We start from the raw sequence: 15,680 nt of genomic DNA on the forward strand, positions 1-15,680 counted from the left end.
TCTATATCTAATGTCTGTAATCTAATATCTAATGTAATGTAATGTAATATCTAATGTATGTCTAATGTATATAATGTAATATGTATATGTAATGTAATGTATATGTAATGTAATGTATATGTAATGTAATGTATATAATGTATATGTAATGTATATAATGTCTATATAATAAAATAAATAATATGTCTATATCTAATGTCTGTAACCTAATATCTAATGTAATGTAATATCTAATGTAATCTAATGTAATGTATATATATAATGTTTATAAAATAAATAAAAAAATAAAAATAAAAATAAAATAAATAAAAATGAATAAATAAAAATGAATAAATAAAAATGAATAAATAAAACGCCGAATGAATCGCCGAATGAATCGTAAATCGTCGGGTAAGTCGTCGGGTAAATCGTCGGGTAAGTCGTCGGGTAAATCGTCGGTAAATCGTCGGATAAATCGTCGGGTAAATCGTCGGGTAAATCGTCGGGTAAATCGTCGGGTAAATCGTCGGATAATTTTTACTCGTGTAAAAACGGGTAAACCCGACAGGTAAACCCGACGGGGTTTACCCGTCGTGTAAGTCGAATAAATAAAATAAAATAGTCGAAAATCTGTTCTCATGATAACTGACGTGTAAACTGTAAATTAAACACGTCGGGTAAACTGTCAGGGTAAAGCGTCGGGTAAACCGTCGGGTAAAGCGTCGGGTAAAGCGTGAAAGACCTCTGCCACTGTGTTGCTGGAGACCCCTGCCAGTGTGTTGCTGGAGACCCCTGCCAGTGTGTTGCTGGAGACCCCTGCCAGTGTGTTGCTGGAGACCCCTGCCAGTGTGTTGCTGGAGACCCCTGCCAGTGTGTTGCTGGAGACCCTTGCCAGTGTGTTGCTGGAGACCTCTGCCAGTGTGTTGCTGGAGACCCCTGCCAGCGTGTTGCTGGAGACCCCTGCCAGTGTGTTGCTGGAGACCTCTGCCAGTGTGTTGCTGGAGACCCCTGCCAGTGTGTTGCTGGAGACCCCTGCCAGTGTGTTGCTGGAGACCTCTGCCAGTGTGTTGCTGGGGACCCCTGCCAGTGTGTTGCTGGAGACCTCTGCCAGTGTGTTGCTGGAGACCCCTGCCAGTGTGTTGCTGGAGACCCCTGCCAGTGTGTTGCTGGAGACCTCTGCCAATGTGTTGCTGGAGACCCCTGCCAGTGTGTTGCTGGAGACCCCTGCCAGTGTGTTGCTGGAGACCCCTGCCAGTGTGTTGCTGGAGACCCCTGCCAGCGTGTTGCTGGAGACCACTGCCAATGTGTTGCTGGAGACCCCTGCCAGTGTGTTGCTGGAGACCTCTGCCAGCGTGTTGCTGGAGACCTCTGCCAGCGTGTTGCTGGAGACCTCTGCCAGTGTGTTGTTGGAGACCTCTGCCTGAGTGTTGCTGGAGACCCCTGCCAGTGTGTTGCTGGAGACCCCTGCCAGCGTGTTGCTGGAGACCTCTGCCAGTGTGTTGCTGGAGACCCCTGCCAGTGTGTTGCTGGAGACCTCTGCCAGTGTGTTGCTGGAGACCTCTGCCAGTGTGTTGTTGGAGACCCCTGCCAGTGTGTTGCTGGAGACCCCTGCCAGCGTGTTGCTGGAGACCTCTGCCAGTGTGTTGCTGGAGACCTCTGCCAGTGTGTTGTTGGAGACCTCTGCCAGTGTGTTGCTGGTGATAAAGAATGAACTTATATGTGAAAACAAAGTAAAAGAAGGAAAGAAGGTTAAGTGGGATGGTAGGTTTGGGTAAAAATATACAAAGGAGAAACAAAACTACATCTGAAAGGTTATGAAAAGGATAATATATTCAACAAATACGTCAAAAACACAATAAACTACATCTGAAAGGTTAGGTTAAAGGGTTGGGGAATAAGAACATATGATAAAACCTACTAAATACACTAAGATTAGAAGAGGTTAGGTTAAGGGGTTGGGGAATAAGAATAAATGATAACAAACATAATAAATAAAACTTATGAGCAACTTGATGAACTTTAACAAATAACCCTTGATCTGCAAAAATGACCATTTGAGAAATTAACCCTAGAAACGAGTAAATTCCCATATATAACAAAAATCCTTTGAAATGGTTAAACACCCAATCTTAAACATATAACACTTGAAATGCAAAAATGTCCATTTGAGAAATTAACCCTTGAAATGAATAAATGAATATGAGACAATGATTGATGAAACACAAAAGACAAGCAGGAATAATTATGTAAGTTAGATCATTGTCTGGTTGGACTAGATAAGTTAGGATACATCAGTTTGGGAATGTAAGATTAAGTTAGGTAAGTTAGGTAAGATAGGTAAGGTAAGGTAAGTTAGGTTAAGCAGGTTAATTTATGTAAGGTAGGTAAGTTAGGTTAAGTTAGATAAGTTAGGTAAGATAGGTAAAGGTAAGGTAAGTTAGGTTAAGCAGGTTAGGTTAGGTTAAGTTATGTAAGTTAGGTTAAGCAGATTAAGTTAGGTAAGGTAAGTTAGGTTAAGCAGGTTAAGTTAGGTAGGGTAGGTAAGTTAGGTTAAGCAGGTTAAGTTAGGTGAGGTAGGTAAGTTAGGTTAAGCAGGATAAGTTAGGTTAAGTCAGGTAAGTTAGGTAAGATAGGTAATGCATCACTGTCTTGGGCCTCTGCATCACTCTTTTGAGCCTCTGCATCACACTCTTGAGCCTCTGCATCACTCTCTTGAGCCTCTGCATCACTCTCTTGAGCCTCTGCATCGCTCTCTTGAGCCTCTGCGTCACTCTCTTGAGCCTCTGCATCACTCTCATAAGCCTCTACAACTCTCTCTTCAGCGTCTGCATCACTCTCTTCAGCCTTTGCACCCCTCACTTAAGCCTCTGCATCACTCTCTTAAGCCTCTGCGCTCACTCTCGTAAGCCTCTGCATCCCTCTCTTGAGCCTCTGCATAACTCTCTTGAGTCTCTGAATCCCTCTCCTGAGCCTCTGAATCCCTCTCCTGAGCCTCTCCATCACTCTCTTCATCCTCTGTATCCCTCTCTTAAGCCTCTGCATCACTCTCTTAAGCCTCTGCATCACTCTCGTAAGCCTATGAATCACTCTCGTAAGCCTATGAATCACTCTTTTGAGTCTCTGCATCACTCTCTTGAGCCCTTTGCATCCCTCTCTTGAGCCTCTGCATCACTCTCTTTAGCCTCAGCATCACCCTCTTAAGCCTCTGCATCCCTCTTTTGAGCCTCTGCATCACTTTCCTAAGCCTCTGCATCACCCTCTTAAGCCTCTGCATCCCTCTTTTGAGCCTTTGCATCACTCACTTAAGCCTCTGCATCCCTCTTTTGAGTCTCTGCATCACTTTCTTAAGCCTTTGCATCCAAAAATATGGCTGAAGCGTCGAATTTGTTATGTTTGGGATATTTTGAAAACTGCAGGGAGGGTTTGGGCAAAATGTCATCTATCGCCGCTTTCAGTAATTTTCATATTTTCGGTATAAAAAGTCGTAATTTCAAACTGCGAATACGTGCAGAGAGCCAGAATTTGGCTCCAAAATATGGCTTAAGGGTCGAATTTGGGATGTTCGGGTTATTTTGAAAATTGCAAGGGGATTTGGGCAAAATGTGATCCATCGTTGCTCTCAGTAATTATCATATTTTCGGTATAAAATGAAATAATTTCAAACAGCGAATACTTGCAGAGAGCCAGTATTTGGCTCCAAAATATAGCTCAAGAGTCGAATTTGGGATGTTTATAATATATTGAAAGCTGCAGGGAGGGATTGGGCAGAATGTGATCCATCGCTGCTCTCAGTAATTGATATATTTTCGGTATAAAAAATAGTAATTTCAAACTGCGAATACGTGCAGAGTGAATTTGGATCTAAAATATGGTTCAAGCTTCGAATTTGGAATGTTTGGGATATTTTAAAAACTTCAGGGGGGGTTTGGGCAAAATGTGACCTATCGCCGCGCTCAGGAATTGACATATTTTCGGTATAAAAATTCGTAATTTCAAACTGCGAATATGTGCAGAGAGCCACAATTTGGCTCTAAATTATGGCTCATGGGTCGAATTTGGGATGTTTGGTATATTTTAAAAACTGCAGGGGGGTTTGGTCAAAATGTGACCCATCGCCGCTCTCAGTAATTGGCATATTCTCCGTATAAAATGACGTAATTTCAAACTGCGAATACATGCAGAAAGCCCGAATTTGGCTCCAAAATATGGCTCAAGCGTCGATTTTGGGATGTTTTGGATATTTAGAAAACCGCAAGTGGGGTTTTAAGCAAAATGTGACCCATCGCTAGTTTCAGTAATTGGCATATTTTCGGTATAAAAAGTCGTAATTTCAAACTGCGAATACGTGCAGAGAGCCAGAATTTGGCTCCAAAATATGGCTTAAGGGTCGAATTTGGGATGTTCGGGATATTTTGAAAATTGCAGGGGGATTTGGGCAAAATGTGATCCATCGTTGCTCTCAGTAATTATCATATTTTCGGTATAAAATGAAATAATTTCAAACAGCGAATACTTGCAGAGAGCCAGTATTTGGCGCCAAAATATGGCTCAAGCGTCGAATGTAGGATGTTTGGAATATTTTGAAAACTGCAGTTGGGTTTGAGCAAAATGTGATCCATCGTTGGTTTTAGTAATTGGCATATTTTCGGTATAAAAAGTCGTAATTTCATACTGCGAATACGTGCAGAAAGCCAGAATTTGGCACCAAAATAGGGCTCAAGGTTCGAATTTGGGATGTTTCAGATATTTAAAAACTGCAGGAAGGGTTTGGGCAAAATGTGATCCATCGCTGCTCTCAGTAATTGGCATATTATCGGTATAAAAAGTCTTAATTTCAAATTGCGAATGCGTGCAGAGAACTAGAATTTGGCTGCAAAATATGGCTCAAGCGTCGAATTTCGGATGTTTGGGATATTTTGAAAACTGCCTGGAGGGTTTGGGCAAAATTTGATCCTTCGCCGCTTTCAGTAATTGGCATATTTTCGGTATAAAAATTCGTAATTTCAAGCTGCGAATACGTGCAGAGAGCCAGAATTTGGCTCCAAAATATAGCTCAAGAGTCGAATTTGGGATGTTTATAATATATTGAAAGCTGCAGGGAGGGATTGGGCAGAATGTGATCCATCGCTGCTCTCAGTAATTGATATATTTTCGGTATAAAAAATAGTAATTTCAAACTGCGAATACGTGCAGAGTGAATTTGGATCTAAAATATGGTTCAAGCTTCGAATTTGGGATGTTTGGGATATTTTGAAAACTTCAGGGGGGGTTTGGGCAAAATGTGACCTATCGCCGCGCTCAGGAATTGACATATTTTCGGTATAAAAATTCGTAATTTCAAACTGCGAATATGTGCAGAGAGCCACAATTTGGCTCTAAATTATGGCTCATGGGTCGAATTTGGGATGTTTGGTATATTTTAAAAACTGCAGGGGGGTTTGGTCAAAATGTGACCCATCGCCGCTCTCAGTAATTGGCATATTCTCCGTATAAAATGACGTAATTTCAAACTGCGAATACGTGCAGAGAGCCCGAATTTGACTCCAAAATATTGCTCAAGCTTCGAATTTGGGATGTTTGGGATTTTTCTGCAGGAGGGGTTTGGGCAAAATGTGACCCATCGCTGCTCTCAGTAATTGGCATATTTTCGGTATAAAATGTCGTAATTTCAACCTGCAGATATGTGCAGAGAGCAAGAACTTAGCTCCAAAATATGGCTCAAGGGTGGAATTTGGGATGTTCGGGATATTTTGAAAACTGCAAGGAGGGTTTGGGCAAAATGTGATCCAACGCTGCTCTCAGTAAGTGGCATTTTTTCGGTATTAAAAGTCGTAATTTCCAATTGCGAATACGTGCAGAGAGCCAGAATTTGGCTCCAAACTATGGCACAAGCGTCGAATTTGGGATGTTTGGGATATTTTTAAAGCTGCAGGGGGGGGGGGCAAAATGTGACCCATCGCAGCTTTCAGTAATTGGCATATTTTCTGTATAAAAAGTCGTAATTTCAAACTGCGAATACGTGCAAAGAGCCAGAATTTATGTCCAAAATATGGCTCAAGCGTCAAATTTGGGGTGTTTTGGATATTTTCAAAACTGCAGCAAGGGGTTTAGGCAAAATGTGATCCCTCGCTGCTTTCAGTAATTGGCATATTTTCGGTATAAAAAGTCGTAATTTGAAACATCGAATACGTGCAGAGAGCCAGAATTTGGCTTCAAAATATAGCTCAAGCATCGGCTTTTGGATGTTTTGGATATTTTGAAAACTGCAGGGAGGGTTTGGGCAAAATGTGATCCATCGCCGCACTCAGTAATTGGCATTTTTTCGGTATAAAAAGTCGTAATTTCAAACTGCGAATACGTGCAGACAGAAAGAATTTGGCTTAAAAATATAGCTTAAGGGTCGAATTTGGGATGTTTGGGACATTTTGAAAACTGCAGGGGAGGTTTTGGCAAAATGTGATCCGTCGCCGCTTTCAGTAATTGGCATATTTTTGGTATAAAAATTCGTATTTTCAAACTACGAATACGCGCAGAGAGCCAGAATTTGGCTCCAAAATATGGCTCAAGGGTCGAATTTGGGATATTTGGGATAATTTAAAAATTACAGAGAGAGTTTGGGCAAAATGTGATCAATCGCCGCTTTCAGTAATTGGCATATTTTCGGTATAAAAATTCCTAATTTAAAACTGCAAATAGGTGCAGAGAGCCAGAATTTGGCTCCAAAATATGGCTCAAGGGTGCAATTTGGGATGTTTGGGATATTTTGAAAACTGCAGGGGGTTTTGGGCAAAATGTGACCCTTCGTTGCTCACAGTAATTGGCATTATTTCGGTATAAAAAGTCGAAATATCAAACTGCTAATACGTGCAGAGAGCCATAATTTAGCTTCAAAAAATTGCTGTAGCGTCGAATTTGGGATGTTTGCGATATTTTGAAACCTGCAGGGAGGGTTTGGGCAAATTGTGATCCATCGCCGCTTACAGTTATTGGCATATTTTCGGTAAAAAAAGGCGTAATTTCAAACTGCGAATACCTGCAGAGAGCCAGAATTTGGCTTCAAAATATGGTTCAAGGGTCGTATTTGGAATGTTTGGGATTTTTTGAAAACTGCAGAGAGGTTTGGGCAAAATGTGACCCATCGCTGCTCTCAGTAATCGGCATATTTTCGGAATAAAAAGTCGTAATTTCAAACTTCGAATACCTGCAGAGAGCCAGAATTTCGCTCCAAAATATGGCTCCAGAGTTGAATTTGGGAGGTTTGGGATATTTTGAGAACTGCAGGGAGGGGTTGGGTCAAAATGTTATCCATCGCCGCTTTCAGTAATTGCCATATTTTCGGTACAAAAAGTCGTAATTTCACACTGCGAATACGAGCAGAAAGGCAGAATTTGACTCCAAAATATGGCTCAATGGTCGAATTTTGGATGTTTGGGATATTTTAAGGGGGAATATCGAAATATATCGTTATAAATTAAATTGTTCAATTTGCTTATAATTTTTTTTATGAAATGGTTATAGAAAGGGCTGCAACTGGTCCAAGTTTCACCATCACACCCTAAACAGAAAAGGAGAAAAAAAATACACAACGTATTATGCAACGAATGTTCAACATTCTCAAATAATCTCAGCGAACACATGTGTCAACTAAAATTTCTACTATGTGCTGTAGAAGCACAAACTCTTGTAATAATTGTAATATGTATGTTCGATATATTTATATTTTAAATTTTCTGTTCCTTTTTTTTTTTTTTTTTTTTTTTTTTTTTGCCAATTTTTTTTTCTCGTTTGTTATCAAGGGATTTGCATGAAACTTGCACACCTTGCTCAATGGATGCCTATCTAAAAGGGTGCCAATTATGAACGAAACCTGTCGAAGTCAAGCTCAGCTACAGGTGGCCGAACTTGGATCTTTATTTTACTCTGGAAAGTAATTTACACCTTCAAATTACTTCAGAGCTTTCATTTATTAATCAATTTACATGAAAATTACACCTCATATGTAGCGTTTGTGCTTCTACTGACTCTAGTAGACATTTTAGTCCAAAGTCTATTTGTTGATTTTATAAAAATTTATAAATATCATATATTGCATATTTTTTTAGTAGGGTAACTCTGAAAAATTATATTATTGCACTAAACACTTTTTTGATAAAACTGATCACTAGAATCCTTTATTATGTGCTGATTTAAATATCTGAGTGTTATAGAAATGATTTTAGTTGAAACATGTGTTCCCTGAAACTATTTGAAAATTCCTTGCATAATTCGTTGTTTATTTTGTTTCTCCTTTTCTGTTTAGGGTGTGATCATGAAACTTGGACCAGCTGCAGCGCTTTCTATACCCATTTTATAAAAAAAATTATAAGCAAATTGAACCACTTTTAATTTTACACCGATATGCCGCCTTAAAAACTGCATGGAGGGTTTGGGCAAAATTTGACCCATCGCCGCTCCCAGTAATTGCAATATTTTCGGTATAAAAATTTGTAATTTCAAACTGCGTATACGTGCTGAGAGCCAGAATTTGGCTCCAAAATATGGCTCAAGGGTCGAATTTGGGATGTTTGGGATATTTTGAAAACTGCAGGGGGTTTGGGCAAATTGTGTCCCATCGCCTCTCTCAATAATTGGCATATTTTCTGTGTAAAATGTAGTAATTTCAAACTGCGAATACGTGCAGAGAGCCAGAATTTGGCTCTAAATTATGGCTCATTGGTCGAATTTGGGATGTTTGGTATATTTTAAAAACTTCAGGGGGGTTTGGTCAAAATGTGACCCATCGCCGCTCTCAGTAATTGGCATATTTTCCGTATAAAATTACGTAATTTCAAACTGCGAATACGTGCAGAGAGCCCGAATTTGACTCCAAAATATTGCTCAAGCTTCGAATTTGGGATGTTTGGGATTTTTCAAACACTGCAGGAGGGGTTTGGGCAAAATGTGACCCATCGCTGCTCTCAGTAATTGGCATATTTTCGGTATAAAATGTCGTAATTTCAACCTGCAGATATGTGCAGAGAGCAAGAACTTAGCTCCAAAATATGGCTCAAGGGTGGAATTTGGGATGTTCGGGATATTTTGAAAACTGCATGGAGGGTTTGGGCAAAATGTGATCCAACGCTGCTCTCAGTAAGTGGCATTTTTTCGGTATAAAAAGTCGTAATTTCCAATTGCGAATACGTGCAGAGCGCCAGAATTTGGCTCCAAACTATGGCACAAGCGTCGAATTTGGGATGTTTGGGATATTTTTAAAGCTGCAGGGGGGGGGGGCAAAATGTGACCCATCGCAGCTTTCAGTAATTGGCATATTTTCTGTATAAAAAGTCGTAATTTCAAACTGCGAATACGTGCAAAGAGCCAGAATTTATGTCCAAAATATGGCTCAAGCGTCAAATTTGGGGTGTTTTGGATATTTTCAAAACTGCAGCAAGGGGTTTAGGCAAAATGTGATCCATCGCTGCTTTCAGTAATTGGCATATTTTCGGTATGAAAAGTCGTAATTTGAAACATCGAATACGTGCAGAGAGCCAGAATTTGGCTTCAAAATATAGCTCAAGCGTCGGCTTTTGGATGTTTTGGATATTTTGAAAACTACAGGGAGGGTTTGGGCAAAATGTGATCCATCGCCGCTCTCAGTAATTGGCCTTTTTTCGGTATAAAAAGTCGTAATTTCAAACTGCGAATACGTGCAGACAGAAAGAATTTGGCTTAAAAATATAGCTTAAGGGTCGAATTTGGGATGTTTGGGACATTTTGAAAACTGCAGGGGAGGTTTTGGCAAAATGTGATCCGTCGCCGCTTTCAGTAATTGGCATATTTTCGGTATAAAAATTCGTATTTTCAAACTACGAATATGCGCAGAGAGCCAGAATTTGGCTCCAAAATATGGCTCAAGGGTCGAATTTGGGATGTTTGGGATAATTTAAAAATTACAGAGAAAGTTTGGGCAAAATGTGATCAATCGCCGCTTTCAGTAATTGGCATATTTTCGGTATAAAAATTCCTAATTTAAAACTGCAAATAGGTGCAGAGAGCCAGAATTTGGCTCCAAAATATGGCTCAAGGGTGCAATTTGGGATGTTTGGGATATTTTGAAAACTGCAGGGGTTTTGGGCAAAATGTGATCCTTCGTTGCTCACAGTAATTGGCATTATTTCGGTATAAAAAGTCGAAATATCAAACTGCTAATACGTGCAGAGAGCCATAATTTAGCTTCAAAAAATTGCTGTAGCGTCGAATTTGGGATGTTTGCGATATTTTGAAACCTGCAGGGAGGGTTTGGGCAAATTGTGATCCATCGCCGCTTACAGTAATTGGCATATTTTCGGTAAAAAAAGGCGTAATTTCAAACTGCGAATACCTGCAGAGAGCCAGAATTTGGCTCCAAAATATGACTCTAGGGTTGAATTTTAAATATTTGGGATATTTTGAAAACTACAAGGATGGTTTGGGCAATATGTGATCCATCGCTGCTTTAAGTAATTGGCATTATTTCGGTATAAAAAGTCGTAATTTCAAACTGCGAAGACGTGCAGAGAGCTAGAATTTGGCTTCAAAATATGGTTCAAGGGTCGAATTTGGAATGTTTGGGATTTTTTGAAAACTGCAGAGAGGTTTGGGCAAAATGTGACCCATCGCTGCTCTCAGTAATCGGCATATTTTCGCAATAAAAATTCGTAATTTCAAACTTCGAATACGTGCAGAGAGCCAGAATTTCGCTCCAAATTATGGCTCCAGAGTTAAATTTGGGAGGTTTGGGATATTTTGAAAACTGCAGGGAGGGGTTGGGTCAAAATGTTATCCATCGCCGCTTTCAGTAATTGCCATATTTTCGGTATAAAAAGTCGTAATTTCACACTGCGAATACGAGCAGAAAGGCAGAGTTTGACTCCAAAATATGGCTCAATGGTCGAATTTTGGATGTTTGGGATATTTTAAAATCTGCAGGGAGGGTTTGGGCAAAATTTGACCCATCGCCGCTCCCAGTAATTGGTATATTTTCGGTATAAAAATTCGTAATTTCAAACTGCGAATACGTGCTGAGAGCCAGAATTTGGCTCCAAAATATGGCTCAAGGGTCGAATTTAGGATGTTTGGGATATTTTGAAAACTGCAGGGGGTTTGGGCAAATTGTGTCCCATCGCCTCTCTCAGTAATTGGCATATTTTCGGTGTAAAATGTCGTAATTTCAAACTGCGAATACGTGCAGAGAGCCAGAATTTGGCTCCAAAATATTGATCAAGCGTTGAATTTGTTATGTTTGGGATATTTTGAAAACTGCAATGGGGGAGGGGGGGTTTGGGCAAAATTTGACGCATCGCCGCTCACAGTAATTGGCATATTTTCGGTGTAAAAAGCCGTAATTTCAAACTGCGAATACTAGCAGAGAGCCAGAAATTGGCTCCAAATTATGCCTCAAGGGTCGAATTTGGGATGTTTGGGATATTTTGAAAACTGCAGGGAGGGTTTGGGCAAAATGTGATCCATCGCCGCTTATAGTAATTGGCATATGTTCGTTATAAAAAGTCGTAATTTCAAACTGCAAATACATGCTGAGAGCAAGAATTTGAGCAAGAAAAAACCATAGAGCGAGGTTGCGTATTGTTTTGATTATTAAAAAGGCATATGAAAACGTTGTTTCCAATTGAAATGATAAAAATGAATGTATTTTCTTTAGAATTAACGAAAATGTTCCTGAATTTCCGTTTATATTACTGAATTCGTAAAACCGCTCTAATCTGCCTTAAACGTCGAAATATGCTTTAAAAACAGAAAATCTCTCCTAATCAATAGCTTACTCACTATTTTACCGAGGTACAAATAGTTGATTCAAAATAAGTTATTTAATTTTAATTTGCAATTAATTATGTGTTTGCATCATATTTATCGTATATTTATTGAATTAATGGCAATAAACCGAAAAGGCTTGAAAACGTGGAAAAACGGGCAAATGTGGCCTAAATCGTTCATATTTGGTTTAAATCTCATAGAGGGAACAAGGATGAAAAACCTCAAAATATTACTAAATTCGATGATATTAAGTACAAAGTACAATGCAAGAAAACTTGCTTAAAACGCAATATTAAGTGAAGTTCTGAGATTTGAAGGCCAAATCACATATAGTGGGACAACATGAAGTAGTATCAATATATAAGTATATTCGAACATTTTTTCCTAATATCACTGTACATGAAAAACGTGAAAACAGTGACTATAATACCAAATTCGAAGATTTTTAATTCAAATCAAAGAGCGAGATTGCGTATAATTTTGATCATTAAAAAGTCATATGAAAACGTTGTTTCCAATTTAAATGATGATAATCAAGGTGTTTTCATTCGAATTAATTAAAATGTTCCTGAATTTCCGTTTATATTATTGAAAGAAGAGGTACTCGTAAAACCGCTCAAATCCGGCAGAAACGTCGAAATATGCAATAAAAACAAAAAATCCCTCCTAATCAATTTCTGACTCACTATTTCAGGGAGGTACAAATAGTTGATTGAAAATCAAGTATTTAAGGGTAATTTGCAATTAATTACGTGTTTGATTCATATTTATAGTCTGACGATAATCTCTTTCAAGAGAGATTGAGCCTGCTCTTCCCTACATCATTACGTCGTAACATACAAGATACTATATAGAAGATACGTCCACCAGTATCGCCAAACGTTTTGTCCAGGAAGCAAATCGTACCCTGCACACCCCGACACCTGCTACAGCCCGCCGTAACCAGCAAACTGCTCATCCTCTGCCTGCCTGTTGCTGATTGGCTGGTGTCTCGTCGCACCTGCACTCCGCCACCACCACGAGTCGTCGTCTGGGCAGCAGCACGCCAGACTCGTCAGAATATCTTTGTGCTCCTTGGAGTTGACATCTCTCGCTAGTAGACTAAGCCTTGGCTTTCGTGTACTAAGGGAGGTGGCAGCTTGAAGCCAGTATTCCAGCACCGCACATATTTTATTTTGCTATCACTGTAACTTACTTGTCTTAGCGTAACTTTTCATTTGCCAGTGATTATTCATGTTTTGTTTGTTGACTTGTCCTGTATTTTATGAGGTTGCCTTTATTCATGTCTTGTTTTCTAGAGTAATTAAAATTTCATTGTTTATATGCTTGTGTTTTGTGTGTCTTCCCATTACCTTACCACAGACGAAAGGACAAACTTTTCTCTTTTTTTTTTGTGATGTGACGAGGCCCTGCCCCCAGCTTTTGAAACAGCCGAACACCAACGCTTTACCGTCACAATAGTAAATTTAATGAATTAAAGGCAATAAACCGAAAAGTCTTTAAAACGCGGAAAACGGCAAAATGTTGCCTAAATCGTAGATATTTGGGTTAAATCTCGTAATGAAAAATAGGATGAAAAACCTCAAAATATTGCTTAATTCGATGATTATAAGTACAAAGCACAATGCAAGAAAACTTCCTTAAAAACGCAATATTATGTGAAAATTTGAGATTTGTAGTCCAAATCACATATAGTATTTCACAACATAAAATCACAACAAGAAGTAGTATAAAAATATTAGTATATTCGAACATTTTTCCCTTAAATCACTCTACATGATAAACGTGAAAAAAGTCACTATAATACCAAATTCGAGGATTTTTACATCAAACCATAGAGCGAGGTTGCTTATTGTTTCGATTATTAAAAAAGGCGTATGAAAACGTTGTTTCCAATTCAAATGATAAAAATCAATTTGTTTTCTTTGGAATGAACTAAAATATTCCAGAATTTTCGTTTATATTACTGAGAGAAGAGTTACTCGTAAAACTGCTCTAATCCGACAGAAACGCCGAAATATGCAATGAAAACAGAAATTCTCTCCTAATCAATACCTAATTCACTATTTTAACGAAGTTCAAATAGTTGATTGAAAATCTTGTATATAAGGTTAATTTGCAATTATTTACGTGTATCCATCATATTTATCGTGATTTTAATGGCAATAAACCGAAAAGGCTTGAAAACGCGGAAAAGCTGCAAAATATTGCCTAAATCGTAGATATTTAGATGAAATCTCATGAAGGAAACAGGGATGAAAAATCTCAAAATATTGCTAAATTCGACGATACATTGTACAGAGCACAATGTAAGAAAACTTACTTATAAACGCAATATTATGTGAAATTTTGAGATTTGTAGGCCAAATCACAAATAGAGAGACAACATGAAGTAGTATCAAAGTACTAGTAAGTTCGAACATTTTTACCTAAAATCACCCTACATGACAAACTTGAAAAAAGTGACTACAATACCAAATTCGAGGAATTTTAATTCAAATCATAGAGCAAGGTTGCATATTATTTTGATTATTAATAAGGCATATGAAAACGATGTTTTCAATTCAAATGATAAAAATCAATGTGTTTTCTTTAGTATTAACTAAAATGTTCCTGAATTTCCGTTTATATTACTGAATTCGTACAACCGCTCTAATCTGGCTAAAACGTCGAAATATGCAATAAAAACAAACTCTCCTAATCAACATCTTACTCACTATTTTAACGAGGTACAAATAGTTGATTTAAAATCAAGTATTTAATTTATATTGCGATTAATTACGTGTTTGCATCATATTTATCGTAATTTTATTGAATTAATGGCAATATACCGAAAAGGCTTGAAAACGTAGAAAAACGGTAAAATATTGCCTAAATTTTTATATATAAATATTTGGTTTAATCTAAATATTTGGTTTAAATCTCATAACGGAAACAAGGATGAAAAACCTCAAAATATTACTAAATTCGATGATAATTTGTACAACATTGTTCAAAGCACAATGCAAGGAAACTTGCTTAAAAATGCAATATTATGTGAAATTCTGAGATTGGTAGGCCAAATCACAAATAGAGAGACAACATGAAGTAGTATCAAAATAATAATAATATCGAACATTTTTACCTTAAATCACCCCTACATGAAAAACGTGAAAAAAGTCACTATAATACCAAATTCGAGGATTTTTACATCAAACCACAGATCGTGGTTGCGTATTATTTTGATTATTAAAAAGGCATATGAAAACGTTGGTTCCAATTCAAATGATAAAAATCAATGTGTTTTCTTTAGAATTAACTAAAATGTTCCTGAATTTCAGTTTATATTACTGAGAGAAGTGGGACTCGTAAAACTGCTCTTATCCGGCTGAAACGTCGAAATATGCAATAAAAACAGAAAATCTCTCTTAATCAATATCTGACTCACTATTTTAACGAGGTACAAATAGTTGATTGAAAATCAAGTATTTAAGGGTAATTTGCAATTCATTACGTGTTATCATCATATTTATCGTAAATTTATTGAATTAATTGCAATAATTCGAAAATGCTTGAAAACGTGGAAAAACGGTCAAATATGGCCTAAATCGTTGATATTTAGATGAAATCTCGTAAATGAAACAACGATGAAAACCTCAAAATATTGCTAAATTCGATGATTTTATGTATAAGGAACAATGCAAGTAAACTTGCTTAAAAACGCAATATTATGTGAAATTCTGAGATTTGTAGGCCAAATCACAAATAGAGACAATATAAAGTAGTATAAAGAATTAGTAATTTCAAACATTTTTACCTTAAATCACCTTACATGAAAAACTTGAAAAAAGTCTCTATAATACCAAATTCGAGGATTTTTACTTCAAATCATAGAGCGAGGTTGCGTATTATTTTGATCATTAAAAAGGCAT

The sequence above is a fragment of the Procambarus clarkii genome, chromosome 20 (genome assembly GCF_040958095.1).
Source record: "Procambarus clarkii isolate CNS0578487 chromosome 20, FALCON_Pclarkii_2.0, whole genome shotgun sequence".
Taxonomy (NCBI): Eukaryota; Metazoa; Arthropoda; class Malacostraca; order Decapoda; family Cambaridae; genus Procambarus; species Procambarus clarkii.